The sequence below is a fragment of the Bubalus kerabau genome, chromosome 2, assembly GCF_029407905.1.
Source record: "Bubalus kerabau isolate K-KA32 ecotype Philippines breed swamp buffalo chromosome 2, PCC_UOA_SB_1v2, whole genome shotgun sequence".
NCBI classification, from domain to species: domain Eukaryota; kingdom Metazoa; phylum Chordata; class Mammalia; order Artiodactyla; family Bovidae; genus Bubalus; species Bubalus kerabau.
In genome coordinates, this window is record NC_073625.1 from 171,992,382 (window position 1) to 172,019,195 (window position 26,814).

General features: G+C 43.1%; 1 long non-coding RNA gene across 1 annotated transcript; it reads right to left on the minus strand.

Moving 5' to 3' along the window:
- Positions 1–21: 21 nt before the first annotated feature.
- LOC129644989 (uncharacterized) lies at positions 22–26,567 on the minus strand. Its single transcript, XR_008711105.1, has 3 exons — positions 26,457–26,567; positions 10,002–10,060; positions 22–265 (listed from the first exon to the last, which is right to left on the minus strand). It is a non-coding gene; the product is annotated as an uncharacterized LOC129644989 (long non-coding RNA).
- Positions 26,568–26,814: the final 247 nt, after the last annotated feature.

Here is a 26,814-nt window from a genome sequence, read left to right on the forward strand (position 1 = left end):
ACGTGGGGTAGCTCCTCTCGGCTCCTCCTGAGCTGTCGCAGCCTGGCACTCTCGGCTGCAGCCCCTGACCTTGGGCGCGGGGTAGCTCCTCTCAGCCATTTCTGCACCGTCGCAGTCTGGCACTCTCGGCTGCTGCCCCTGACCTCGGATGTGGGGTAACTTCTCTTGGCTGCGCTATGTGCGCCGTCGCAGCTGACCGCGCTATATCTTTAGTTGTGGAAAATCTTTTCTGCTAGCTTTCAGGTCATTTTCATCAATGGTTGCTCTGTAAACAATTGTAATTTTGGTGTGCCCATGCAAGGAGATGAGCTTAAGGTCTTCCTGCTCTACCATCTTGGCCACATCTTTCTCTATAAATACTAAAATGGTTATTTAAATATCTACATAAGAGCCTCAATTTACCTCTCACAAAGCCTAAAATATGTACTGTCCAGCCTTCTACCAAAAAAGTTTGCCCTGTTCTTGATTTTCAAATAGGTTACTGAATAGTTGCACGTGCAACATAATGATTTTCTCTTACTAGATTTTTTTTGGTGTGAACCATTTTTAAACTCTTTATTGAATTTGTTACAATATTGCTTCTGTTTTATGTTTTGGTTTTTTATCCATGAGGCATGTGGGACCTAGTTCCCTGACAAGGGATCAAACCTGCACTCCCCACATTAGCAGGGAAAGTCCTAACCACTGGATCACCAGAGAAGTCCTTCTCTCGCTGTTTTAACCCACATTCTCTGTTAGTTCTGTCTCTTTTCTTACTTCTGTGAAGTAAAAGTCGCTCAGTCATGTCCGACTCTTTGCGACCCCATGGACTATACAGTCCATGGAATTCTCCAGGCCAGAATACTGGAGTGGGTAGCCTATCTTTTTTCCAGGGGATCTTCCCAACCCAGGTATTGAACCCAGGTCTTCCACACTGCAGGCAGATTCTTTACCAGCAGAGCCACAAGGGAAGCCCTTTTTTACTCCCAATCTTGTATATTTTGCTCTCCCACTTTCGTTCTGAATCAAGCTCATGAAGAGATTATGTATACATTACCAATCTTTGCAAAAATCTAGTTTTGCATTTATTTATACATTCTACTCTTTCAGTTTTCTATTTCATAACTTTCAATTTTGGCTGGGCTGCCACAGTTCATCATTTTTCGGGACACCACTAAGAGAAATAAAACACTTCCACACTATCTAGAACATAAGGCTTTCTTATCACTTGGAATGTTTATTTTGTACTTACAGGAAGAGCTCTTTTAGAGTTCATTAGGCATAAATTTTAATCATATTTCTCCTATGCATCCATAAAAGAAAATATAAAATCACTGACGATACTTCTAAGACGTCTTCTGATTGAGAGTCCAGCTCTTTTAAATCACCATCCACTCAATCATCAATGTTCCAAATTTTCTGCACAATTTTGTCCTCCGTGCTAGTGACACAGCATTTCCTAAAGGAATGTTCCACTACTGTGTCCAAGATTTTTCTTCCAAATTGCTGATACTAGCTCTCTCTTACTGGAAGTGTCATTCAAAGTATTTAAGGTACCAACCAGTATTCACAGCCCTTCTTCAAAGAGCCCTTAAATGGTTTTTTGACTGACATCCCAAGGGATTTCAATCATGCCACCAGAAAGAACAGCCAAGTTCTTACAGGCACAGGTAATAAGAGGTCACATGGCTACATGGTCAACAGAAATTGAGGACACATTCTGATTTAAGAGATGTCAAAATAAAAAGGGAAGCAGGCCTTAGAACTGATAAAATATGGTAATCCTCACTTTCTGATTATTTTGAGTTATTGTATCTTTTTCTAAGATAGGCAATGTTATTTTCAGCTCTTCTATCTCCAGGCAAGACTAATGGAATGGGTAGCCATTCCCTTCTCTGGGCTATAATAATAAAGATATTTAAGGCTATGAATTTTTGTATGAGAGTAGTTTTTGCAGTGACTACTAGGTTTTAAGGTAATGTATTATATTCATGTGTTTAAATAGATTGTAACTTCAGTTTTGATTTTGGATGGTACCAGGTGTCTTCTGTTTATTTTTATTCTCCATGTAGTGGTATTTTGATTATTTTCCAATCTTTGCTTTTAACCGTTTTGAATTAGGACAGTACAATTTGCCTGTAAAATCTCCACCTCTTAAAATGTATTAAGATGAGCTTTTTTGGTAACACATAACTAGTTTTGGGCTTCCCCAGTGGCTCAATGGTAATGAATCCTCCTACAGTGCAGGAGCCATAGAAGATTTGGGTTCAATCCCTGAATCAGGAAGATCTCCTAGAGAAGGGCATGGCAACCCACTCCCATATTCTTGCCTGGGGAATCCCATGGACAGAGGAGCCCGGCAGACTACAGTCCATGGGGTTGCAAAGAGTCGAACACAGCTGAAGAGACTTAGCATGCATGCAACTAGTTTTATAAATTTTTATGGGCATATGCACTTATGATTTTACCCCAAAGAAATAAAATTAAAGTTAATTAAAATAAAATCCATTAAGAATTAAAATCAGTTAGATAATTTTCATTCAATTCCTCATTGTCTTAATTTTTTTTTCCTACTAGTTATGAAAACAAATAATTAAGAAATCGGGAGAAGTTTGGAGCTTCTGGGTAATAGGAAACTTAAGTGTGTCTGGGGAGTAAGGTTCTTTTTTAACCACACAGGTGCAGCCACAATATTAGAAGTCAGAACAGAGCTATTTCTCTGGGCTCCTGACTGACAGTTTCCTGAAAAGAGCTTCTAGGATCCTGGTAATACTCTGAGTTAGTTTTTATTATTATTATTTATGTGCCAGTTCCATGGATATATTCAATCTATCAAAATTCTACCATTTTTATAAATTTATTTCTATATGTTATTCTTTTTTAGAATTTTTTTTAATATAGCACCACAAGGTAGAATTATTTAATGCCATTTCTTCTTTCTTTCCCTATTCCCCATTCTCTTCAACAAATATTGATGTAAGGGAAATATTAATTTCACCTTTAGACCTGTTTTGGGAAAACTGCTTTGTGTTTTTTCTCCTTCCTTTTTCCCTAGGTCTTTTCCCATATATCAGTGAAGACAGTTTTAGTTCAGTTCAGTTCAGTCACTCAGTCACGTCTGACTCTTTGCGACCCCATGAATCGCAACACGCCAGGCCTCCCTGTCCATCACCAACTCCCGGAGTTCACTCAGACTCACATCCATTGAGTCAGTGATGCCATCCAGCCATCTCATCCTCTGTCGTCCCCTTCTCCTCCTGCCCCCAATCCCTCCCAGCATCAGAGTCTTTTCCAATGAGTCAACTCTTTGCATGAGGTGGCCAAAGTACTGGAGTTTCAGCTTTAGCATCAGTCCTTCCAAAGAAATCCCAGGGCTGATCTCCTTCAGAATGGACTGGTTGGATCTCCTTGCAGTCCAAGGGACTCTCAAGAGTCTTCTCCAACACCACAGTTCAAAAGCATCAATTCTTTGGCACTCAGCTTTCTTCACAGTCCAACTTTCACATCCATACATGACTACTGGAAAAACCATAGCCTTAACTAGACGGACCTTTGTTGGCCAAGTAATGTCTCTGCTTTTGCATATGCTATCTAGGTTGGTCATAACTTTCCTTCCAAGGAGTAAGCGTCTTTTAATTTCATGGCTGTAATCACCATCTGCAGTGATTTTGGAGCCCAGAAAAATAAAGTCTGACACTGTTTCCACTGTTTCCCGATCTATTTCCCATGAAGTGATGGGACCAGATGCCATGATCTTCATTTTCTGAATGTTGAGTTTTAAGCCAACTTTTTCACTCTCCTCTTTCACCTTCATCAAGAGGCTTTTTAGTTCCTCTTCACTTTAATCTACAGTTAATGCACTATTTCTCTGACTGAACTTGCTCACACAAAGCCTTATACAGGTCAGGAGAACCTTCTCCATCTTGTCTTCACGTAAACTTCAGAGTAACAGAGAAAGAGTAATGCCGAGGACCCACCTGGCTTTTAAGCCACTTCCACCCTCATTGGATGTCCTGAACCTAACAACCATAGGGGCCCAGAGGAAAGGAGCTATCATTCCGTGCCTGGTGACACACCTTAATGAACTGCAAGAGCATGTTTCATGTGTCAACCCTGCAGTCTTCCCAGCTGTTCAAAAATCTTTCTTAATCCTGCAAACCAGCTCTTAAACTCATGAAACTGATATATTAATCCTTTTTCCTTCGTCATAAAACCAAACGATGTAAGTAAACATTTTGCTTTGTTAAGAAAAGACTTGTGGTTACCAAAGGAGAAAAAAAGGGGAGGGATAAATATGGGATTTAGGATTAACAGATACATGTTAATATGTATAAAATAGATAAACAACAAGGATCTGCTGCATAGCACAGGGAACTATACTCAATATCCTGTAATAACTTATAATGGAAAAGAATCTGAAAAAGAATAGCTAAATATACATAAGGGCTTCCCTAGTGGCTCAGCAGTAAAGAATTCACCTGCCAATGCAGGATATGTGGGTTTGATTCCTGAGTAGGGAAGGTCCCCTGGAGAAGGAAATGGCCTGTATTCTTGCCCAGAGAATCTCATGGACAGAGGTGCCTGGTGGGCTATGTAGTCCATGGGGTCACAAAGAGCTGGACATGACTAAAGCAGCTTATCACACATGCACGCACAGCGTATAGCTGAGTCACTCTGCTGTACACCTGAGATATTGTAAATCAACTATACTTCAATAAAAATTTTAAATTTAAAATTAAAAAGAAGGCAAAAAATTCCGGTGCTTGTTTCTAGTTAGGTTTGAAGTGGGGGAGAGAGAGTTTCGATCACCTATGCTTACTTATTTAACATCTCTCATTTTTCTATGACATTCCTTAGCACTTGTCCAACTGTACCTCTGATATTCTCATGGAATCCATTTAAGAAAAGAATCAGACTCATGAGTGGCTTGATCATTTTCTATTCAAACCCATCCTGTGGGGCCTAATTTTTCCCCGTTCACTAGATGAAATTTAAGACAAGTCTCATGCTTTTATGTTCAATTATCACCAATTTTTTTAAAAAAAGTTTTCCAGCTACATATAGTTCATGAAAATAGTCTCAGTTCAATAATTAAAATATCTAGTCTTACAGAATAGTCACAAGATTCAGTTCTATTTATAATGACATCTTTTTCCTGATAGACATGCTTTGAGAAGGAAACAGGTGTGGTCAATTCTTTTCTGTTTCTTCATCTTGAGTTTCTGTTCCCCACCACTCTCTAGGTTGTGTTCACCTCTTCCAGGCTTAGAGAGCAGGGAGAAGCCAGGGCAGAAATGTTCTTATTAGACAGATACTATCATGAGCTGCTGCATGGGGAGCATACAGCAAGCCTGGAATAAACCTGAGCTATTTTACTCAAAAACGAAACGCATCAGCGTGGCACTGACATGCTGTGGTGTGATTAATAGCGTCACTTCACAACCATGTGTCTGAGGAGTTCGGGGTGTTTTGTACCAGCTTGTCAGCATTGTTTATTGGTAACAGTGAGGTTGGTGAGTTGCACCCGGTCTTGGTGAAAGCCCCCAAAAGTCTCAGCCATCAGGGCTGATTGCATAGCAAAAATATACCCATGTGACCAGCAGAGTATGAGAAACCCTGGTTCAGACTCTCTTCTGGGCTCCATCCTTCCGCAGTATTCTGCACACACATCAGTGGTTCCTGAGCTGGGGCGGGGGTGGGGGATGAAACAGAGCTGATGTTCTGTTTCATCCTTTTCCTGAGCGAGCTATAGATTGTTAAGTGCTGACTATGTGAGTCCTGCGAGTCTTTAGCAATCCCAAGGAAATCAACCCTAAATATTTATTAGAAGGACCGATGCTGAAGCTGAAGCTCCAGTACTTTGGCCACCTAACGCAAAGAGCCAACTCATTGGAAAAGACCTTGATGTTGGCAAAGGATGAAGGCAAAAGGAGAAGGGGACAACAGAGGATGAGATGAATAGATAGCATCATCAACTCAATGGACATGAATTTGAGCAAACTCTAGGAGATAGTGAAGGACAGGGAAGCCTGGCATGCTGCAATCCATGGGGTACAAAGAGTAGGACACAACTTATCGGCTGAACAACAACAACCCCTACTGCCACCATTAACGCAGTTGACACCAGTGCTTCCTAGGATGTGCAGCTCAATGCAACTGACTCTTTGTTTTGAGGGGTGCTTTTGTGGGTATTTCACAGGGTCCTCCCAAGACTGGGTTTCTCCCACAAGCCTCACCCAGCAGGACCCAACAGCACCCTCTCTGGACTTCACCTTGCCCTTCCAGGCAACCTTCCTGGTTGGCATCTAAGTCAGCCCTCCCGGGCAACATCTGGTCAGAAGGAAACATACTTTCTTTGCTCCAGTCAGCTTGGGGAGTGGATATCATCCCGTCTGCAGCAACTTCTTTTCACTCCTCTCTCAATAAAGCAAAGCAACAATAGTCTCTTACCTTTTGATGACTCACACATCAATCCATCAGGACACATTGTCAAATTCACTGGTGGGCCTTTTGAAGACCTTCTCTCTGAGCTTGAGGTCAGAGAAAAATGTCCCCCTTTCCAAATAAAAATTTCTTCTAATCTCTATTCAACCCTTCTATATTTTTGATGCTGAGAGGATACACGTTTCTAAATAGTACTGGAAACTTCCTGCAAGTCCTGCATGGTGGTGTCATTCCCCATTTTGTAATGTATATTAATTTCAAGTCTTGAAGTCCTGGCCAAATCTGATAGCCATAAAAAAAAAATGTTTTATTTCAACATCCTATGACACTGCTATAAGTGGAAAATCAAGATTTGAACCCCCAATTAGTTGATTCCAAGTGCCTTATTCTTTGTACTGGGCCAGACATTTAAGTCAATTTAAGGATGCTGTTTAGAATCTACTTAGAACCTTTCGGATTGTCTTCATTTTGGTCTTGGAAAAGATGTCCTTTCAAATGTGTCTGTGCCACATCCTTCCTTTCTCAGTGCATTTTGTCCACTTTATTCAGAGATGGAAAACCAAAGGAAGTTTTTAGGTTCCCTTTCCTTGGTCAAGTGGAAAAATTTAATTAGCTCCTCTGTTCAATGAATACTGTGTTTAGCTGTTGTCAAACATAGTTTTGTGGTCTGAATCCTTCCTTAGAGAAATGGTGAGGTAGAGTGGAGCACACACACAAAAAAAAAAAAAAAAAAAAAAAAAAATTTCTCAACGATGCTTAGAAAAAGCATTTGAAAGCGTTTGCCACAGGTTACTGACTCTAAAGTCTAAAATTCCCAAATTTTCATTTCCAATTGGAGTCATATCAATAAATGTGCTAATCTCCCTGTGTCCTATGGTTGATATTGCTATATTCATTGTGGACAGTAAACTCAAGGCTCTCTGGCACCTCTTCTCACTCTGAGTTTTGGCCATGTGGTCAGTCAGTCAGAAGTCACTAGGGAGGCATCTTCCCATGTTTAATTATTCCCCTAACCCATTCCGCCCAGCTCATCCCACAGTTGCTTCATAATAGAAGTAAATAGAGAGATGCATGCGTGTTCCTACTTAGTTGTATCTGACTCTTTGCGACCCTATGGACTGTAGCCCACCAGGCTCCTCTGTCCATGGGATTCTCCAGGCAAGAATACCGGAGTGAGTTGACATTTCTTCCTCCAGGGATCTCCCCGACCCAAGGATGGAACCCAAGTCTCCTTCATCTCCTGCGTTAGCAGACAGATTCTTTACCACTGAGCCACCTGGGAAGCCCCAAATGGAGAGATAATATTGTGCAAAACACAACACTTCCTCTTTTTTCAATACAAAATAATCAGTCTTCCCAGTAGTCTTTATGCAATGACATAAAAGAAACATATCAGGAGTTCTATCCATAAACAAGTTTGTAAGGATAGCCCCACAGGATCTTTTGTGGTGGTCAGTGGTTGAGATTCACGCTTTCATTGCAGGGGGCATGGGTTCGATCCCTGGTTGGGGAACTAAGATTCTGCATGCTGCATAGCACAACCAGAAAATAAAATAAAAGTGTATTTTTTAAAAAAAAGAAAAAGCTCTGTGGTAAACAGATCTCTTTGGGCCTTAAGAAGGCAGTTAGGGCTTCCTTGGGGGCCCAGTGGTTGAGTCTGCCTTGCAGTGCAGGAGACATGGGTTCCATCCCTGGTCCAGGAAGACCCGACAGGCCTCAGAGCACCTAAGCCCACGAGCCACAACTACTGAGCCCACCTGCTGCAACTTCTGAGACCCATGTGCCTAGAGCCTGTGCTCCGCAACAAGAGAAGCCAACACAATAAGAAACCCGTGCACTGCAACCAGAGAGTAGCCCCTGCTCACCTCAGCTAGAGAAAGCCCCTGTGCAGTAACAAAGACCCAGTACAGCCAAAAAAAACCAAAACAGAATAAATAATTTTTTTAAAAGGAAGGTAGTTTTAAAAAAAAAGAATAGCCCAAAACATAAATCTCAGGCCGATATAGCGTTCTGTCATGGCAAAATAACAGGCTGGGTTTTTGCTCCTGAACTTTTACCCTAAAAGCTTTCAATTGCATTGTTTAAGTAAAACCTTCATGTTAGCTACTTCTATTTCAGAAAGGCTTGAAGTAATTTTTTCTATAAATTAAAAAAAATTTGATTGTTATAAGTTCAAAAAATCATGTTAAAAGTGTGAACACTTCCTCTCCACCCCACCTCTTAAGAAATCAAAGTTAGAAGTTTGGCCATATACTTTCACACCTTTCTTCATGATCATTTAAACATTGTCAAGGCAGATCAGATTCTTTCACAGTCAGTCTAGTCACTCAGTCCTGTCCATTTTTGAACCCATGGACTGCAGCACCCCAGGCTTCCCTGTCCATCACCAACTCCCAGAGCTTGCTCAAACTCATGCCCATCGAGTCAGTGATGCCATCCAACCGTCTCATCCTCTGTCGTCCCCTTCTCTTCCTGCCTTCAATCTTTCCCAGCGTCAGGGTCTTTTTCAGTGAATTAGTTCTTCACATCAAGTGGCCAAAGTATTGAAGCTTCAGCTCCAATAGTATTTTTCTGTCGATGGCTGTTCAGGAGTTAGTTGCAGTTTTGGAGTTCTCACAAGTCTTTCTACTCCACCGTCTTGTAGGAACAGATATTCTTTCACATATACTTTAAAATCATATCATCCTACACGCATTACAACTGAAAATTTTTTTTTACTTTATGTAAGGTATTAATAAGCCTGGCTGCAGATAACAGAGATCCATGTTAAGAAGACAGAAGTTTCTGTCTGATTTAACAATTTCTAGGCAGAGGGTCAAGGGGCCTTGTGGAACTCTGCTCCAAACTATGGGCCAGGCAGCCAAGGTTTTCTATCTTGTTACCCATCCTGCCCAAGCAGTACTGCTATTCCACATGGCCTCAGTTTGCCATCATGGCCATGTTCAGGAAAGAAGATGGAGGAAAGAAAGCAGAAAGGATATGCCCCCACCCCTCTAATTTCAGAACACAGCACAGAAGTTGCCCATCTCACTTCCTCGTATTTCATTAACTAGGATCTGGTCACGCTGACTACACTTTGTTGCAAGGAAAGCAGGGAAATGTAGTCTTTTCCCCTGGCAGCAATGTGGCCAGCTAAAAATCATGGAAAGGGTTAGACTTACCAGAGGAGTGGGGGTGGGGTAATGCATTGCCTTTGCTCTTACTGTAATACATATCACTAACCGTATCAAAAGTCAATGTTTTTACTAACTTTTTTTTTGTCTTTTCACAATGCCGTGCCTTAATTGCCACATGTGGATCCAGTTCCCTGACCAGAGATTGAACCTGCATTAGGAGCTTGGAGTCTTAGCCACTGAACCACCAGGAAAGTCCCTAACCATTCTTTTAATAACTATTCTTTTCAATAATCATTCAATTCTGTAAAGTGTGGGTGATCATACTTTATCCAACAATCTTCCTATTTCTGAAAATGTGCCCTATTTCCAGGCTTTTGTTTTCTCTTGGCCATAACAGGCAAGACTATTGAATTTGAGTGAATATTTATCAAATATATTTAAACAAACGTGTCTCATTCTTACCTCTCCTGGACTGACAGGTGGAGGGACTGTCAAGTCTCTCTTCTTCTCTATTAAAGAACCTTGAGAAAAGATGAAGAAACTCGTATGAAAGGCCCTCTTGTTGTCCCTTGTCTCTGCTGCTGCTGCTGCTACTAAGTTGCTTCAGTCGTGTCCGACTCTGTGCGACCCCATAAATGGCAGCCCACCAGGCTCCCCCGTCCCTGGGATTCTCCAGGCAAGAACACTGGAGTGGGTTGCCATTTCCTTCTCCAATGCATGAAAGTGAAAAGTGAAAGTGAATTCACTCAGTCGTGTCTGACTCCTAGCGACCCCATGGACTGCAGCCCACCAGGCCCCTCCGTCCATGAGATTTTCCAGGTACTGGAGTGGAGTGCCAGTCCCTTGTCTCTAGGTGTTTGTTATTCCCTTCTCAGTGAAAAGAGCTGTTGAAGATCATGCAAATGGAACTAGACATGCATCCTTAACTAAGAGGAGACTGCCTTTAGGGAAGAACAATGATTTTGCTTAGTTTCTTCAGATAATATGTTGTGCGCTATACTCTGGAAGGTATACCCTTCAACTTAATTTAGCCCTCAAACCTGAGAGTTTGTAGCTTTGGGATTCCTGGCAAGAAAACAGCTTTAGGTTAGAACAGGGATTCTCTGTAACCTGAACACATGGTCATAAAGCAGTCTTGGGGGATAAATTAAAAACAAAAAAGGAAACGAAAGAGAGGGAGAGAAGGGAGGAAGGGAAAAAATCAAGAAGCAACATCCAGGCACCAGAAGTCCATTTGGGAAAATGGGTCTCTGCTAGTTAAATCTTTTTTGTTTTAAGTCACAGACAATAACTCAAGTCAATGTAAAGATATAAGATATAGGAGACTTCCCTGGTGGACCAATATTTGGAAGTCCACCTGCCAATACAGGGAGCAAGAATTCAATCCCTGGTACAGGACGATCCCACATGCCGTGGAGCAGCTGAGCCCAGGCACCACAACCACTGAGCCCACATGCCTAAGGCTCAGGCTCTGCAGCAAGAGAAGCCACCACAGTGAGAAGCAGTGCACCTTAGCTAGCGTAGTCCCCGCTCACTGCAGCTAGAGAAAGCCCTCGCACAGCAAGGAAGACCAAAGCAGTCAATTAAATTAACCAATAAATTAATTAACTCATCTTTTAAGACATGGGAATAAGGATATAAGATATAAGAATTCTTATAAAGATATAAGAATATTCAGGAAGCAAAAGGAAGATGGATCTAGAAGCCAAAAAGAGGACAGCTCTATGGAATCTGCTTCTCTTTTCCTACTGAAGACCAGTCTTTGATGCTTCTCTGTGATTAAGTGAGCAGAGGGGGAATGTGTCCCAGCTCCTGAGACCCTGTCCTCTAGCTTCAAAAGACCAGAAAAGACTGATGAGGTCATAGTCTCAATTCAAAGTTCCCAGGACAAAGAATATGGTTGATGTGGTGTGGGTCAGGTGCCCATCCTAGCTCCAATCAACCATGGTCAGAAATGCAGCATCGGGAGAATAAACCTGGCAGGCAGGATGAGACCCCTGTGAGGATAGGAGTCCTTCCCTATGAAGCATGAGCTGGGAAGGTGACCAGGTACCTACTCAAATTAAAGGTCAAGCCAACCACCTACTCAGCTGTTTCAATAAGGGAAAGATAAAATACTCTGTGTGCATGCATGCTAAGTCTCTTCAGTCGTGTTCAACTCTTTGCAACCCTACAGACTATAGCCCGCCAGGCTCCTCTGTCCATGGGATTTCCCAGGCAAGAATACTGGAGTGGGTTCCCATTTCCTTCCCCAGGGGATCTTCCCAACCCAGGAACTGAACCCATATCTCTTATGTCTTCTGCAATGGCAGGCAGGTTCTTTACCACTAGCGCCACCTGGAAAGCCCAAGATATTCTACCTCAAATAATTATAAATTGCAGTGTGACCCAGGCTATCTCTGGACATGTTTCTTGGATTCCAATGACATGGTTAAGGATGAAAAAACTGATGCATCAGTTCTTGTCCACAATCTGTGCAAACCTTAGCGTTCAAACCAATAGATCAGAAAAAGGTCATTAGTGATGGCACAATCACCTGAACACTAGTCCATTCTCCAGGAAGGGAGGCTTGCTCTTGTCTCACCACACTCAGACCCAACCATCAGGAAAGTCATTCAACCTTAGACTTATAATGACCTACTTCTCCTAAGGAGGTATAGGCCAGTACAAAAAGGACAGAGACATCCAATTTAGGAATGATCCTTCCCACACAGAGCATGGAGGGGAGCTGCCTGGACCAGGGAAATGAACTGTTCTCCAGGACCCATAAGCTATCCCTTGTGGCCATTCCTGTAGGTCCACCCATATGCCTCTGTCAGCTGGGAAAAAAATCACAATGTGAGAGTTGTGAGTTAAGTTTTATTGGGGGCAAAATGAGGACTATAGCCCAGGAGACAGCCTTTGAGAAACTGCTCCCAAGAGGTAGGGGTAAAAGTCAATATATATGTGATTTTGGTGAAGTGGGGTACATGCAGTCAAGCACACGTTTTTGCAGGTTTCCCCTATCACAAGGACCAGATGTCACTATGAATGACTTTACTGCTTTTCTAGATATATGGAGATGCAAAAATAGGGCTCATAAAATCTGCTCCTGAAAATATCTAACTCTCTGTTGGCTTGTTCTGCCAGTTTTTCCCAGAGCACACAGAGTGCTTCATTCCTGATCTCCACCCTAAACTCTTTTTCAGTGGGTGTTGAAGGTCTGCGGTTGCAATGGCTTAATCCTTATAGAGGCAGATGGCAGCTGCCAATTTTTAGTTGGCACCTCTTTCTTAGACTTCTTTGTCCCAAGTCTGCTAATCTTTCTCCTGCTGGGCCTCTGACCGATCGGTCAGGTTGTTTGCCACTGCCCAGGAGTCCATTCATATTCTGACCTTGAACCATTTCTCCTTCCATAAAAGTACAGACTGGATGCATGACTCAAAATTCTGCCCTTTGAGGGGGTTTGGGTCTTTATCAATTATTCTTTTTTCTGCCATTCCTCCCAAGATGTTATAGTTTTCATCTACAGTTGTTTAAGGTATTTGGGCTAGCCTTGGGGCTCAGATGGTAAAGAATCTGCTTGCAATGCAGGAGATGTAAGAGATGTGGGTTTGATCCTTGGGTTGGGAAGATCCCCTGGAGTAGGGCATGGCAACCCACTCCATTATTCTTGCCTGGAGAATTCCATGGACAGAGGGGCCTGGCAGTCTACAGTCCATGGGGTCACAAAGAGCTGGACATGACTGAAGCGACTAATACTTTCACTTCCAGGTGGCTCAGTGGGTAAAGAATTCATCTGCAGTGCAGGAGATGCAGGAGACATGGGTATGATCCCTAGGTAGGGATGATCCCTGGAAGAAGGCATGGCAACCCACTCCAGTATTCTTGCCTGGAGAATCCCATGGACAAAAGGACCCTGGCAGACTACAGTCCACGGGGTTGCAAAGAGTTGGACATGACTGAAATGATTGTTCGTGCCAATGTTTAACTCACACATGTTTAAGTTAAGACAAAGGATGAGATGGTTGGATGGCAATCACTGACTCGATGGACATGAGTTTCAGTAAGCTCCAGGAGTTAGTGAAGGACAGGGAGGCCTGGCATGCTGCAGTCCCTGGGGTCATAAAGAGTCAGACACACTGAGCAACTGAACTGATGCTTAAGTTATCTGTTGTTGAATAAGGTTACCACAAAATATGGGAATTAAAACAGCAACTGGTTTATTACTTAGCACAACTCTGTGAGTTAACATGGGCCTAACTGGATCATTCCTCTGTTGATCTTGCTTGGAGTCTCTCATGCAGATGCAGCCAGATGTCAGCTGGGATTGGAATGTCCAGGATGGCTGCATTCATGTGGCTGGCATCTTAGCAGAGAGGGCTGCCAGGCTGGGACCCCCTTATTCCATGTTTCCTCTTCATGTAGCTTCTTTATATGGCAGCTGATCCCAAGAGCAAGCATTCCAAGAAGACAAGTCCCTTCGTGCAAACTCATATCAAGGCTTTGCATGCATCATGCCTACTCATCACCATTTTCCCAAGCTCAGATTCAGTGCTGGAGGAGACAACGAACTCAAAGCTGTGAATACTGGGAGGCGTGGTGCATTCAGGACCACCGAAGCTACTGCTCGATTGACCATTAAGAGTACAGCAGCTGCCCCAAAGGCTTCCACTTTGCCTTTTCCACTACAAGAGCTCTAAACTTAGAGCCAAGGCATAGATATGGTGGTTCTGCAAACTATCAAGTATGTTTTTTCCAGGGAAATAACTTCTGGATGAGTCCATGAACTCAATGTACTCTATGAGTTAGACCTACACTATTAAAGAGGAAGGGACCCCAGGTATAATTTCTAAGACTGTTGGACTCTGGTGCCAACAGTCTTAGAAATGTTTGGGTATCCCCCTTTATCCTGTGCACAGTTAACTGAGTAAACAATTAGAGGCTCTCTGGGGAATCATTACCCAGAGGAATTATATCATATTCCCCTGATGTGGTGTTGCAGAGCCATTCCTCCTAGGAACTTTGCCTATCCTGCATTTGACAAATTCTAAGTCCAAAAACTGGCTCAGGGGCTTCTCTGGAAGTCCAGTGGCTAAGACACCACACTCCCAATGCAGGGGGCCCTGGTTCAATCCCTGGTCAGAGAATTAGATCCCACATGACAAAACCAAAAGATCTTGCTTGCCATGACTTAGACCCAGAGCAGCAGAATAAACAAATATCTTTTAAAACAAAAACTGACTCAGGCCTGGAAACTAGACAAGGGATATCATGAATTTTTATTAAATTAGTTCCCTCAACCTCCTGATAATCTAGCCTTGATTTCTTTTGATCCTATGGATTGAGCAATCCTTTGTGGCTGTCCATCTATTTCACCTGCAAGGTTGCTACAAGTTCAGTTCAGTTCAGTTCAGTCACTCAGTCATGTCCAACTCTTTTCGACCCCATGAATTGCAGCATGCCAGGCCTCCCTGTCCATCACCAACTCCCAGAGTTCACCCAAACTCATGTGCATCGAGTCAGTGATACCATCCAGCCATCTCATCCTCTGTCGTCCCCTTCTCCTCCTGCCCCCAATCCCTCCCAGCATCAGAGTCTTTTCCAATGAGTCAACTCTTCTCATCAGGTGGCCAAAGTAATGGAGTTACAGCTTCAGCATCAGTCCTTCCAATGAACACCCAGGACTGATCTCCTTTAGGATAGACTGGTTGGATTTCCTTGCAGTCCAAGGGACTCTCAAGAGTCTTCTCCAACACCACAGTTCAAAAACATCAATTCTTCAGTGCTCAGCTTTCTTCACAGTTCAACTCTCACATCCATACATGACCACTGGAAAAACCACAGCCTTGACTAGATGGACCTTTGTTGGCAAAGTAATGTCTCTGCTTTTGAATATGCTGTCTAGGTTGGTCATAACTTTCCTTCCAAAGAGTAAGCGTCTTTTAATTTCATGGCTGCAGTCACCATCTGTAGTGATTTTGGAGCCCCAAAAAATAAAGTCTGACACTATTTCCACTGTTTCCCCATCTATTTCCCATGAAGTGATGGGACCAGATGCCATGATCTTCGTTTTCTGAATGTTGAGCTTTAGGCCAACTTTTTCACTCTCCTCTTTCACTTTCATCAAGAGGCTTTTTAGTTCCTCTTCACTTTCTGCTACAAGTTACTATCTCCATCGCTCTCAGTAGGTCAGGGCTTCTGAATGCCATTTTGATCTTACCATTAATTATGATTTTTGTTCCCTCCTCACAGCTTCCCCAGTGGCTCAGAGGTAAAGAATCTGCCTGCAATGCAGGAGCTGCAGGAGATGCAGGTTTGATCCTTGGGTCAGGAAGATCCCATGGAGGAGGGCATACTAACCCACTCCAGTATTCTTGCCTGGAGAATCCCATGGACAGAGGATCCTGGTGGGCTACAGTCCAGTCCACAGGATCGCAAAGAGTTGGACACAACTGAAGCGACTTAGCATGCACGCATTTTTGATGGTGAAGTACTGTGGATCCTATCAGCCCCATTGTTAGCGCTGAACTAGGTGCTCCAACAGCACCACCTTCTATTAACATCAGCACTGGCCTTCAGAATACAGCCACTACTGAACTTCTCAGTGATGTTCATGTCCTCTGACCAGCTCAACCTTTATTCTTCTGGCTTTCTCATGGGATGTAATCCACTAGTACTTTTTTAAATCCTTACTCAGTTTATTCTCTCTAGCATACTCAATTCTCTGAGCCTTTGATCCCTTCCACCATCTGCCACAGAGTTCTGGAATTTCTACTCCATGTACTTAGACCATCACTTTCTCCAAGCTTCTAAGAGCATTCTAAGAGCTTATCAGTCTCACTCCCCAGGGTGGCAAGTCCCACTTGCCAAGGTGTTAAATCATGTAATCCTGTGAGGTGTTTCCCTACCTATAAACTCCCCTTTAACCAACCTTGTACTTCCTCCTCACCTTCATCCCCACTTGATCCAGCCTCCCATGCATACTCTTCCAACTCTCGGTACCACGTGCTGACCAGGTACAGCTGCTCCCTCTCCTCCCCCAGCAAGCACATCTCTTCTTTGGTCAGGTGATACTGTGACCTAACTCTAGCTATTGGTCTAAAGAAGAGGTAGAAATAGATCCTGGGAGTGGCTGGGGTATGTTGCTTTTCAAGGCAGAGACGTCCTCCTTGTCTTCAAGAAAGGGGCCACATTAGTCTTTAATAGTGAGGACTTTGACCATATCTATAGGCTCAGAGACTCAGGAGATTCTGGAGATTAAGAGTCTAATTACATCAACCCAGGTGACCCCATTCCAAGTTGCAGAGTCCCACCTTTCTCATCAGGACCCCGAGGTAGCTGTCATGCCCTGTTTAAGAATTCAACCTCTTCTGGATCACCATCACTCTTAAAATTAGGTCTTAGATTTGATGATGCTGAGTGTTTTCTGCCCTTTGGCTACAGGAAGTGAGAATCTTTCCATATGCTGCCAAGGAGGCCCTCTGCTTTTCACCCTTCATCTGAAATGGGTGATGAATCACCCTAAGCCTTTCCTGCTCTCAGTGCCTTGATGTCTCCAACCACCCACTATTCAGTTCTATAATCCTAAAAGAATACTTGCTTTCCCTGAACCGCTTGACTGCCGAGCTATTGCAACTGCTAGTGAATTCCCTTCCACCGGTATCCCATCCCAGTTCCCCACCAGCAACTGCACCACATATTAGGGGGCTAGTAGCAGTGACGGGGTCCTCCTTGCCACCTAGCAAGTGATCCAGCTCCAAAATCGTGTCTTTCTTTTGGGCAGTTCTTTTTTAAAATATTTATTTAGTCTCATCCGATCTTAGTTGTGGCATCTGGGATCTTCTGTTGCGGCACACAGGCTTCTCTCTAGTGGCAGTGCCAGAGAGCATGGGGGCTCCGGTGCTCAGGCTCAGAAATTGCAGGGCACAGGCTGTGTTGCTCCAGGACATGTAGGATCTTAGTTCCCCAACCAGGGATTAAACCTATGACCCCTGCATCGGAAGGTGGATTCTTAACCACTAGACCACAGGGAAGTCCTCAGAATCCTTTCTTTTGGCTTCTACTTGCTAGGACTATGTCTGAGACCAACCTTTGTAGGTGAGCTTCCTGGAAAAAGACTCTGAAATTGAGGTTGATTAGGGTGTCTTGTTGGAAACAACTCCTATAAGCAAGTAAGGAAAGCAGAATGGTGTGGGGTGAGAGAGGGGGTGGGGTGGGTATTTGAATTGTGATTCGAGGAAGGAAGACCTAAACCAATCCGTGGGGAGCTGTGGAACTAGAATAGCTCCTATATTGAAGATTTTCAATATTGAAGCCAAGGGATCAACCTTTGTACCTCTGCACCGACCTCCCTTTGTCCAAGGACAGTTTCTGCTGAGCCATCAACAGGCAGCACACCTACCTGCTGGGGAATGTGTTCCCCGGTTCCTAAGGGAGGAGCTGGAAAGCATATCACAGCATCCACCACACAGCCTAAAGAGAACTCACTACACAAACCTGATCTTGTCAATGCGCTTATTAATAAAAATGAGATTCTAGGAAAGCATAGCTATGTTTTAATAAGACTTAAAGATCTGGTCAATAAATAATGATGGCAGGGCAGTGAGAAAGACAACATATATCAGAAGTCTAAAAACATCATGAACCTAAAATCTCATGACTAGCAGGATGAACAATTAAAAGGTGGACCAGCCAGAGCCATTGACCAGGGTTCTGGTTTAAATCATCTTGAACTTAAAAAACAGGTCCTGTGTCCAGACCAAGAACCAATGGTCCATCCCAGAGCCTGCCCTCTAAGTTGGTCTGATGAAGTTATTGTTACTTTGGGAAGGTATAAGAACACAAGTGAGAATGAGGACACAGATTTGGGTAGAAAACACTGAAATCAATAAAACACTGAAATCAATACTGTAAGTAGAAAAATAGGACTGCGATCATTGTGATATTCTCTGTGTTTTATCTCCCTCTTGGATGTTTAGAGCATTTAGGAGAATCCTAATACAAGGACCTGTGAAGATTTACTTTGTGAAAGCATTTAATCAAATAAATTTCTAAGTTTCAGGGGGGATATCTTCTCAAATTCATCAATTTTGATGTATTAGTTGTATCAAATAGCATGCAACTGTTTAGAATCAGGAGGAAATGGCAAACCACTCCAGTATTCTTGCCTGGAAAATTCCATGGAAAGAGGAGCCTGGTGAGCTATAGTCCATGGGGTCACAAAAGAGTCAAACATGACTGGAGCATGCACACACACACATATTTAGAATATTAATTATTTAATCACTTCTAATGGTTATTGTTTTATAAAATCCAATAAGTTAATAAATTGAGCATGAAAGGAAGATAGGTAGTAGCAAGTATTCCTCTCCAAACATAAAAAGCCCTTCAGATAGTAAATAATAAAATCAATAGAGACAATATAACGAGTCGTGTCCCCAGGGTTGGCATAGAATGTATAATTTGATATATATTGGTTTTGCTGTAACCACAAAATTCATTCTCTATATTTAAAAGACACCACTCAAGGGACACGCCTGGTGAAGCAGTGGTTGAGTCCATCTTGCAGTGCAGGGAACACAAGATTGATGCCTGTTCGGGGACTAAGATCCCACATGCCATGGGGCAACCAAGACCACTCGCCACAATGGAAATCCTGCTTGCTGCAACCAAGACCTGCCACAGCCAAATAAATAAAATAAAAAATTTTAAAAGCACAACCCAACAAAAGGCAGTTCAAAGCTAAATATAAGTAATTGGATATCATCCACGACTTCTACCTCTTTCTGTCTGTCATTCCCATTTGCCAGACAATTGTGAGCTGACTCTACACGCAAACACTGATGGAATTCTCTTGGTTGGCTGTGATCCAGGAGGAGCTTTTTATCTGCCTCTCAGTCGACCCCTTCCATCCTTTGCTCTTCCTGGAAGGCAGCAGAGAGTGTGCCAGCATCCCAGCAAATATCAGCTGGAATTGGTTATTGTTGGTGACTCTATCCAAAGTCATTTCCACTGATAAGCTTGCTTGACTCCCCAGGGTGGAAGAAAACCAGAAAAATCAACACAAATTCAGAATAATTTTTGTATGATACAATAAATAGAAAATGCAAAACTACTCACACTTCAGAGAAGCCAAGATCCAGGCAAAGATTCAGATTTTAAAACCGGTTCCCTGTTTTTAAGTACTCTGGCTTAAAAGCACTGTCTCCTAAGTACTCAAGTTTCCAAAATGCACACTGTGCACTTAAAATGAGTCTCCTGGATGTATTCAAACAAACCCCAATGAGCTTATTCCCTTTCCTCTGTAAAGCAGTTTAGCTCTGCACCTGCAATGGGAACTCCCTGTCCTTAGACTCACAACCTCTCACGGAAGTTTTTAATCCTCATGTAGAATGTAGGTGTGAGAGCTTCCTGCTGACCTGACTCAAAGCCACTTTGACGTCCAAAAGAGTGAGCACACAGTGCCCACTCTGTTCTCACAGATTTGTTTGTGTTTTGGGGTTTTCTGTTTTGATTTGTTTTCAACTCTTGATTTCCTTTTGATTTTATGTTGAGTTTTATTTACTTTTTAAGTCCCTTTGCTGAACCAGCTCATCATCAAATATCAGCCAAGTTGGCCTGGAGTTGCCCTAGTAGGGGGGACAGGGTAGGGGGGCGGGGTGGTGGTGAGCAGGATGTGTGGTTGATGCCAAGCCTGACTACCATCCTTCAGCACTCCTTCTTCCCAACAGATCCACAAAACATGGAGACTATTGTCCCCTGGAGAAAGAATTTCCTTGTCCTCCAAGGAAACTTTCCCCAAAGCGCGGTGAAGGAGAGGAAAAATCTCTGATCTCCAGGGGCCTTGATCCCAGCCCAGCACTGCCACTAGCTGGCTGAAGACCTCAGGCAAGTCACCTCCCCTTTCTGTGTCTGGGTGCTCCTTGGTAAAATGAAGGCACAAGATTAGATCATGTAATAAGAAGTCTGGCTCTTTTATGATCAGCAGTTGGAATTGACAGTCTGGTTTTCTTTTAGCATTATATCTTTTTTTTTTAATATTTATTTATTTATTTTTGGCTGTGCTGAGTTTCTCTCGTTGTGGTTCGTGGGGGCTACTCTTCATAGTGGTGCGTGCGCTCCTCACGGCGGTGGCTCCCCGAGGCGGTGGCTCCCCGAGGCGGTGGCTCCCCGAGGCGGTGGCTCCCCGTGGCGGTGGCTTCTCTTGCTGTGGAGCACAGGCTCTAGGTCCATGGACTTCAGTAGGTGCAGCATGTGGGCTCTAGAGCACAGGCTTTGGTAACTGTGGCACACGGGGTTAGTTGCTCCTCAGCATGTGGGATCTTCCCGGATCAGGGATTGAACTCAAGTCCCCTACATTGGCAGGTGGATTCTTATCCACGGCGCCACCAGGGAAGTCCTGGAATTGACAGCTTTTAACTTTCTCTTTCCCTCTTCCCCTTCTGCCCCACATCTGGAAAAGCTGAAAAGAAATCCCAGATGTTCCCTCCAAGGACTTTCAAGTCACTCAAGCTTCTGCCAGCACATGGGAACCCAGTTCTATCCCCAAAAGGCTACAAAAACCACAACCAGTCTCCCATTCCTCAGCTCTCAGGCTATTTTTGGAACCACCCAGGACTGACTCTGCTCTCCCAGGAGTGCCTCATTATGTGACTAGCAAAGTTTTTCCTCCCCTCTTGAGATGTGGCTTAATCAGTCTCAACATTTGAACCAAATTTAGTGTTGAAGTGTATCCATTTCTACAGGGTGGTCACAGCAGATGGCTTCCAAGACCTTTGTTCTAAAGCAACACTTCCAGGAGAAAAGAAAAGTTGTCTCCATATGGAAATTAACAGTTTCTAGTGATCTTGAAAAATAAAAAGATGAAATCAACTTTAATAATACAGTCTATTTAATCCAATATAGCCGAAGTATTAGCATTTTCAACACATAATCAACAAAAAAGTATTAAGGAGATATTTTAGCATTATTTATTTTCATATAGACGTTTCCAGCCTCTGGTAACTTTTTTGTGCTACAGCACATCATCATTTGTACCAGCCACACTTCAAGTGCTCAAAATTCACAGTTTTGGCTACAGTTTTGGACGGTACAGTTCTAAGAGATCCTAATGAACCATTGTTGTTAATAAAAGTATTACTATATTCATCAAAACTAAGATGCCATAATTATGAAATATGTTCGTATTCATATGTCATATAAAATTGTAATTATAAGGCCATAAATTGTCAAATGAATTCAAAATTCAGAGATATTAAAAAGTGTACCTTAGATATTTAAAGTGTACCTTAGAATTGATTTAAAAATATATATTAAATGTATATACATAATACATATATATACATAATATGCATAGTATACTTATATACTATATGTATTATGTATATATACCTTAGAAGTGATTAAAATATATATTTAACATATATACATTATATATATTACATGTATATAATGTGTGTGTGTGTGTGTGTGTGTATATACACATACATATATGGTTAGTCAAAAGTTTCATTAGGATTTTTCCTTAAGATCTTATAGAAAAACCCAAAAAAACTTTTTGGCCAACTCTATATATACTAGTGTATATATATATACTAGAAGAATTGATGCTTTTGAACTGTGGTGTTGGAGAAGACTCTTGAGACTGCAAGGAGCTCCAACCAGTCCATTCTGAAGGAGATCAGCCCTGGATTTCTTTGGAAGGAATGATGCTAAAGCTGAAACTCCAGTACTTTGGCCACCTCATGCAAAGAGCTGACTCATTGGAAAAGACTCTGATGCTGGGAGGGATTGGGGGCAGGAGGAGAAGGGGACAATAGAGGATGAGATGGCTGGATGGCATCACTGACTCGATGGACGTGAGTCTTAGTGAACTCTGGGAGTTGGTGATGGACAGGGAGGCCTGGCGTGCTGCGATTCATGGAGTCGCAAAGAGTCGGACACGACTGAGCAACTGATCTGATCTGATCTGATATATACTAGTTTTCCATAAAAGGCCAGACATCTGGGTAAGCTGTGAGGTGAGAAAATCAGTGTCTTTGGTGTTCTTACCCATTTCTACCAGATTCTCTCTCTCCCCTTTGACCCTCTCCACTTAGTTCCTGCCAATCCTTGCTTTAATTATCATTTGGTGATGAGTGAGCACTCACTAATAAGCACTCATTGTATTACAGAAACCCTTGATGTGGCACTTGTATTTTCAGATAGGACATTTTATTGAGCCCTGTGCCATGCAATGAGCTCATTTAATCCTTCCAGCAACCCTGATTTAAGCATTATTTTCATTTCCATGGCAGGGATGGGGAAGAGCAGACTCAGGAACCCAAGATCAAACGGTATCTAGATGGCAAGTTTGGCTTCAAACCTAGGTGTATCTAACAGCCCAGGTATTTTCTCTGTAACCAAAAAAGGTGACTCAGACAGTAAAGAATCCACCTTCAATGCAGGAGACTCGGGTTCAGTCCTTGAGTTAGAAAGATCCTCTGGAGGAGGAAACGGCAACCCACTCCAGTAGTCTTGCCTGGGAAATCCCATGGACAGAGGAACTTAGAGGGCTACAGTCCATGGGGTCACAAAAGAGTCAGACACAAGTTAGTGACTAAACAACCACCACCAGGATGACAAGTAGGGTCCCAGAAGGCAGCACTCTTTCCTAATAAGACCTCCTCACCCCTTCACAGATGCCTGAGGCTGGCACTGTCGACGGCCTCTCCATCAGAAACCCCATCAGACGTCAGCTCTGGCCACAGCATTTGGCCACCTGTGGTGATTCAGCAGGTTTCCTCTGCAAGTCTCCAAGAAGCGTTGAAACCAAAAATTCCCCTTCAAAAATAATGCACCATCCTGAGCACCACGGAAATGCCTCAGTGAGCAAATGCAAATGCACACACATAAAGAAAGGACTGAATTGTGCATTTTTGGACGTGAGACTACACAGTTGAGTGGCCATGGCCCATCACTCAGGACACAGGGTCTACACAACTGCAGTTCTCAGGAGTCCATCGGTCACAGCTGGGTAGATGTGACTTGTTTTTCTTCTCTACACTTGACAGCAGCCTCCCAAAGACCTCAGTCAGGACTGAAGGGCTACCTGGCAAGCCAGCCGGATTGAATTCCAACCCAGCTCAGCCAGCTGGAATGTGAGAAGTGGGTATTCTTCAGGATAACCAGGATCAAGGCAGCACATGGCATAAACAATACTTTGAAACACACAAGCAAAGAACCCGTCAACCAAGGCTCTCAGCTGAAGGTGTGGGTAGGTATCAAAACTGCTCATCATTCTTACAGATAATTTAGAAAGGTACAGAAAGAATGACTATTATGTTTTGCAATGTCTGGGGTTTCTGATGTGACCATGGGAATGCGTGGAGTAGTGGGGTGGAGGGGAAGCAGCATAATTATCTGAAGTTTTCTTCACTCAAATAATCTGGTTCCTGGGTGGGAATGACTTAAAGGCTGAGCTCAGCTGGGATGGTTAACCAAAATGCCTATGCATAGCCCCACAGAGTGACTTGGGTTTCCCCACAGTATGGTGCGCTCATAATAGCTGGACTTCATTCATTGGGCTCCCAACGTGAATGTTTCAATGAACAGGGGGGAAGCTGTATCACCTTTTATGAATCAGCCTAGGAAGCCATCTAGCATAATTTCCATGATAGTCTATGGGTTGAATCAGTCATAAGCCCACCCAGACTCAAGGAAAGATTAAAAAAACTCCATCTCTCAATGGAAGGAGTATCAGGGAAAAAAAAAAAAAAAAGGACCAATTTTTTAAAGCCAGTACTGTTAGCAAAAAAAAAAAAAAAAAGCATGGACAAGTAACAGTAACAACCTTCGGATCAGAAATGAATTTCATTTTCAAAAAACAATCCCAGAATAACTGCAATTTTAGAAAACTAACAACATTTTGCAAACCTTGCTAGAGTGGATTTTCTTTTCAGCCTTGAGGTTGCAAGACAGACCACCTACCCACCGACTTCATCTATAATTTAGCAATCAGTCAGGCAAGTACTTTTCAAAATATATGAAGAACACATTCTCTACTCCCTAGGAGTTGAAAAGTTTAATGAGAAAAAATGAGCTGGTTTACAGATTCTTTTCTTTAGCCTTTTCCATTGGTTGGAAGTTCTGCATGCTTCCTAGCTAGTTCTGCCACTCATGTAAAATGAGCCCAAGTTCATTTTACTGTGTTTGCTCTAGCTTAGCCACCTGTAAAATGGAGCTAGCCATCCCTGGAGAGCGGGTTCTTGTGGCTCCTTTTCTCTATTTACAACAGACTGTCAGGTCCGTGGAGACTGTGCTGTTTAAATGCAAAATGTTGCGACTATCATTTCATTACTTGAAAAACTAAACAGCACAAGGATGCTTCTGTTGCCACGTTGCTAGGTAACCAACAGATCTCCCTGTCTGCACGTAAATGTTGAGACTCACTGCAGTTTTGCACCAGGGCAGCCCTTCTTAAGCTGAGATGAAGGTGAGAGAGAGAGGTGGCTGACCTAGAGTCAAATTGCTATGGTCATCACTGGGAAGAGAGGGGATTTAGCTCCCAAGTACCATGGCAGGCTCCGCTTGATCTTTGAATCTCACAACTCAGCTCATAGTATCAATGCTAGAGATGGGCTCAACAACAAGACAGGCTTAGTGCTGACAAAGTTGAGATTGCTTCTCTGAAGGAGCCAAGCCCACATCCACTTCATTTTCTGGAGAGTAAGGGTTGTGATAATCAAATGTGAGAAGCAGACAATAATACTGGAATGTCTTTCATATACTCAAGGCATGGCATTGCCTTTCTGACACATTTGACCACATTTTTTAAAGGGAGGAGAAAACAATCATATGCTATTAATTGTTGTTTAGTCATTACATCATGTCGGATTCTTTTCCAACCCCATGGACTGTAGCCCACCAGGCTCCTCTGTGCATGGGACTTCTCAAGCAAGAATACTGGAGTGGGTTGCCCTTTTCTTCTCCAGGGGATCTTTCTGACCCAGGGATTGAACGCATATCTCCTGCATTGGCAGGTGAGTTCTTTACCACTGAGCCATCAAGAAAGCCCATTAATTCTATTTATATGAGCCATTAAAATATTCTTTCTGGGGCTGAGTAATCTTCTATTGGCAGTCCCAAGGCAGATGCTATTGGAAATGCCTAAAGGAAGATAATTTCTCCCAGATATGACATTTAGACACAATGACAAGTAACCACACACACACACACAACACACACACGCACACACAGAAGGAGTTCTCTCCCAGCATACCTCCAGGTAAATGCTATTTAATGAATATACTCTATTGCTAAAGAAAACTTTCCAGAAGCTTTACCCTGGTGAGTCTTTGTCTCTTTAATAACAATTTAAATCTGGCAGCAGCACCCCCGCCCCCACTCTCAAAAACCCAGGGATATTTTCTCCCTGGCCATGCAACCATGAAGAGTAATTTTAGAAAAGTCTGAAATGATCTCATCAATGGGGATGTGATATTCAGTATTCATCTGAAATCCTCTACCCATCTGTTTCCTTCTAGAGCAACATGGGAGAAAAAAACAAGGAAACCAATAAAGTTGTTACAAATGAATAGGGGAAGGAGGGAAGGACAGAGGAGGGGAGTGAGAAAGTAAAATGGAGACAGATGGAAATCAAGCTGTTGTAGAATTCTGCTGGGACAAGGCAGAGATGGGAGTGGTGATGATTCTTCCTCAGAAAACCAAGAAGTTCGCTAATCTGTCACCAAGGATGTACTGGGCACTTGTTCTAGGTGCTAGGGAGCCACAGCAGAGCCCTGGCAGGGAGGTACAGTCAGGACAGGAAAACCAGTAAGCACACAAGTCAATGCATATTTACAGACGGCATGGGAGCCAGGAAGGAAACCCCCAGGATGCCCTGAGCAAATACAGCTGGGAGAACTGATTTAGACCTGCAAGAAGTGGAAGACCAACCTCAGTTGGTGACATTTGCTCTTGAGAAACACTGGGAGCCTGTGGAAGGCAGTCAGGAAAGAGGCGGAGCTCTCAGGCTGCTCAGCATCAGGACCAGACCTCAAAGGCAACTGGAAGCGAAAGCGGAGCTGGTCTACTGCTCTCATTCTATCTGGACCAGGAAATTCACAGGAGCTGCAACCTGTGGGCTGGCTCTGCACTCCCCCGCCCCCATCCTTTCCCAGGGCTGCCAGGGAAAAGAAACCTTCTGTTTGCAGGGTGGTTTGTACATACTCCCTCTTTCTTCCATCTAGAATGAAGTCAAAGAAATGTGTCTGTTTGCCTTTCTAATTTGACATATTATCCTCTCTTTTACTCC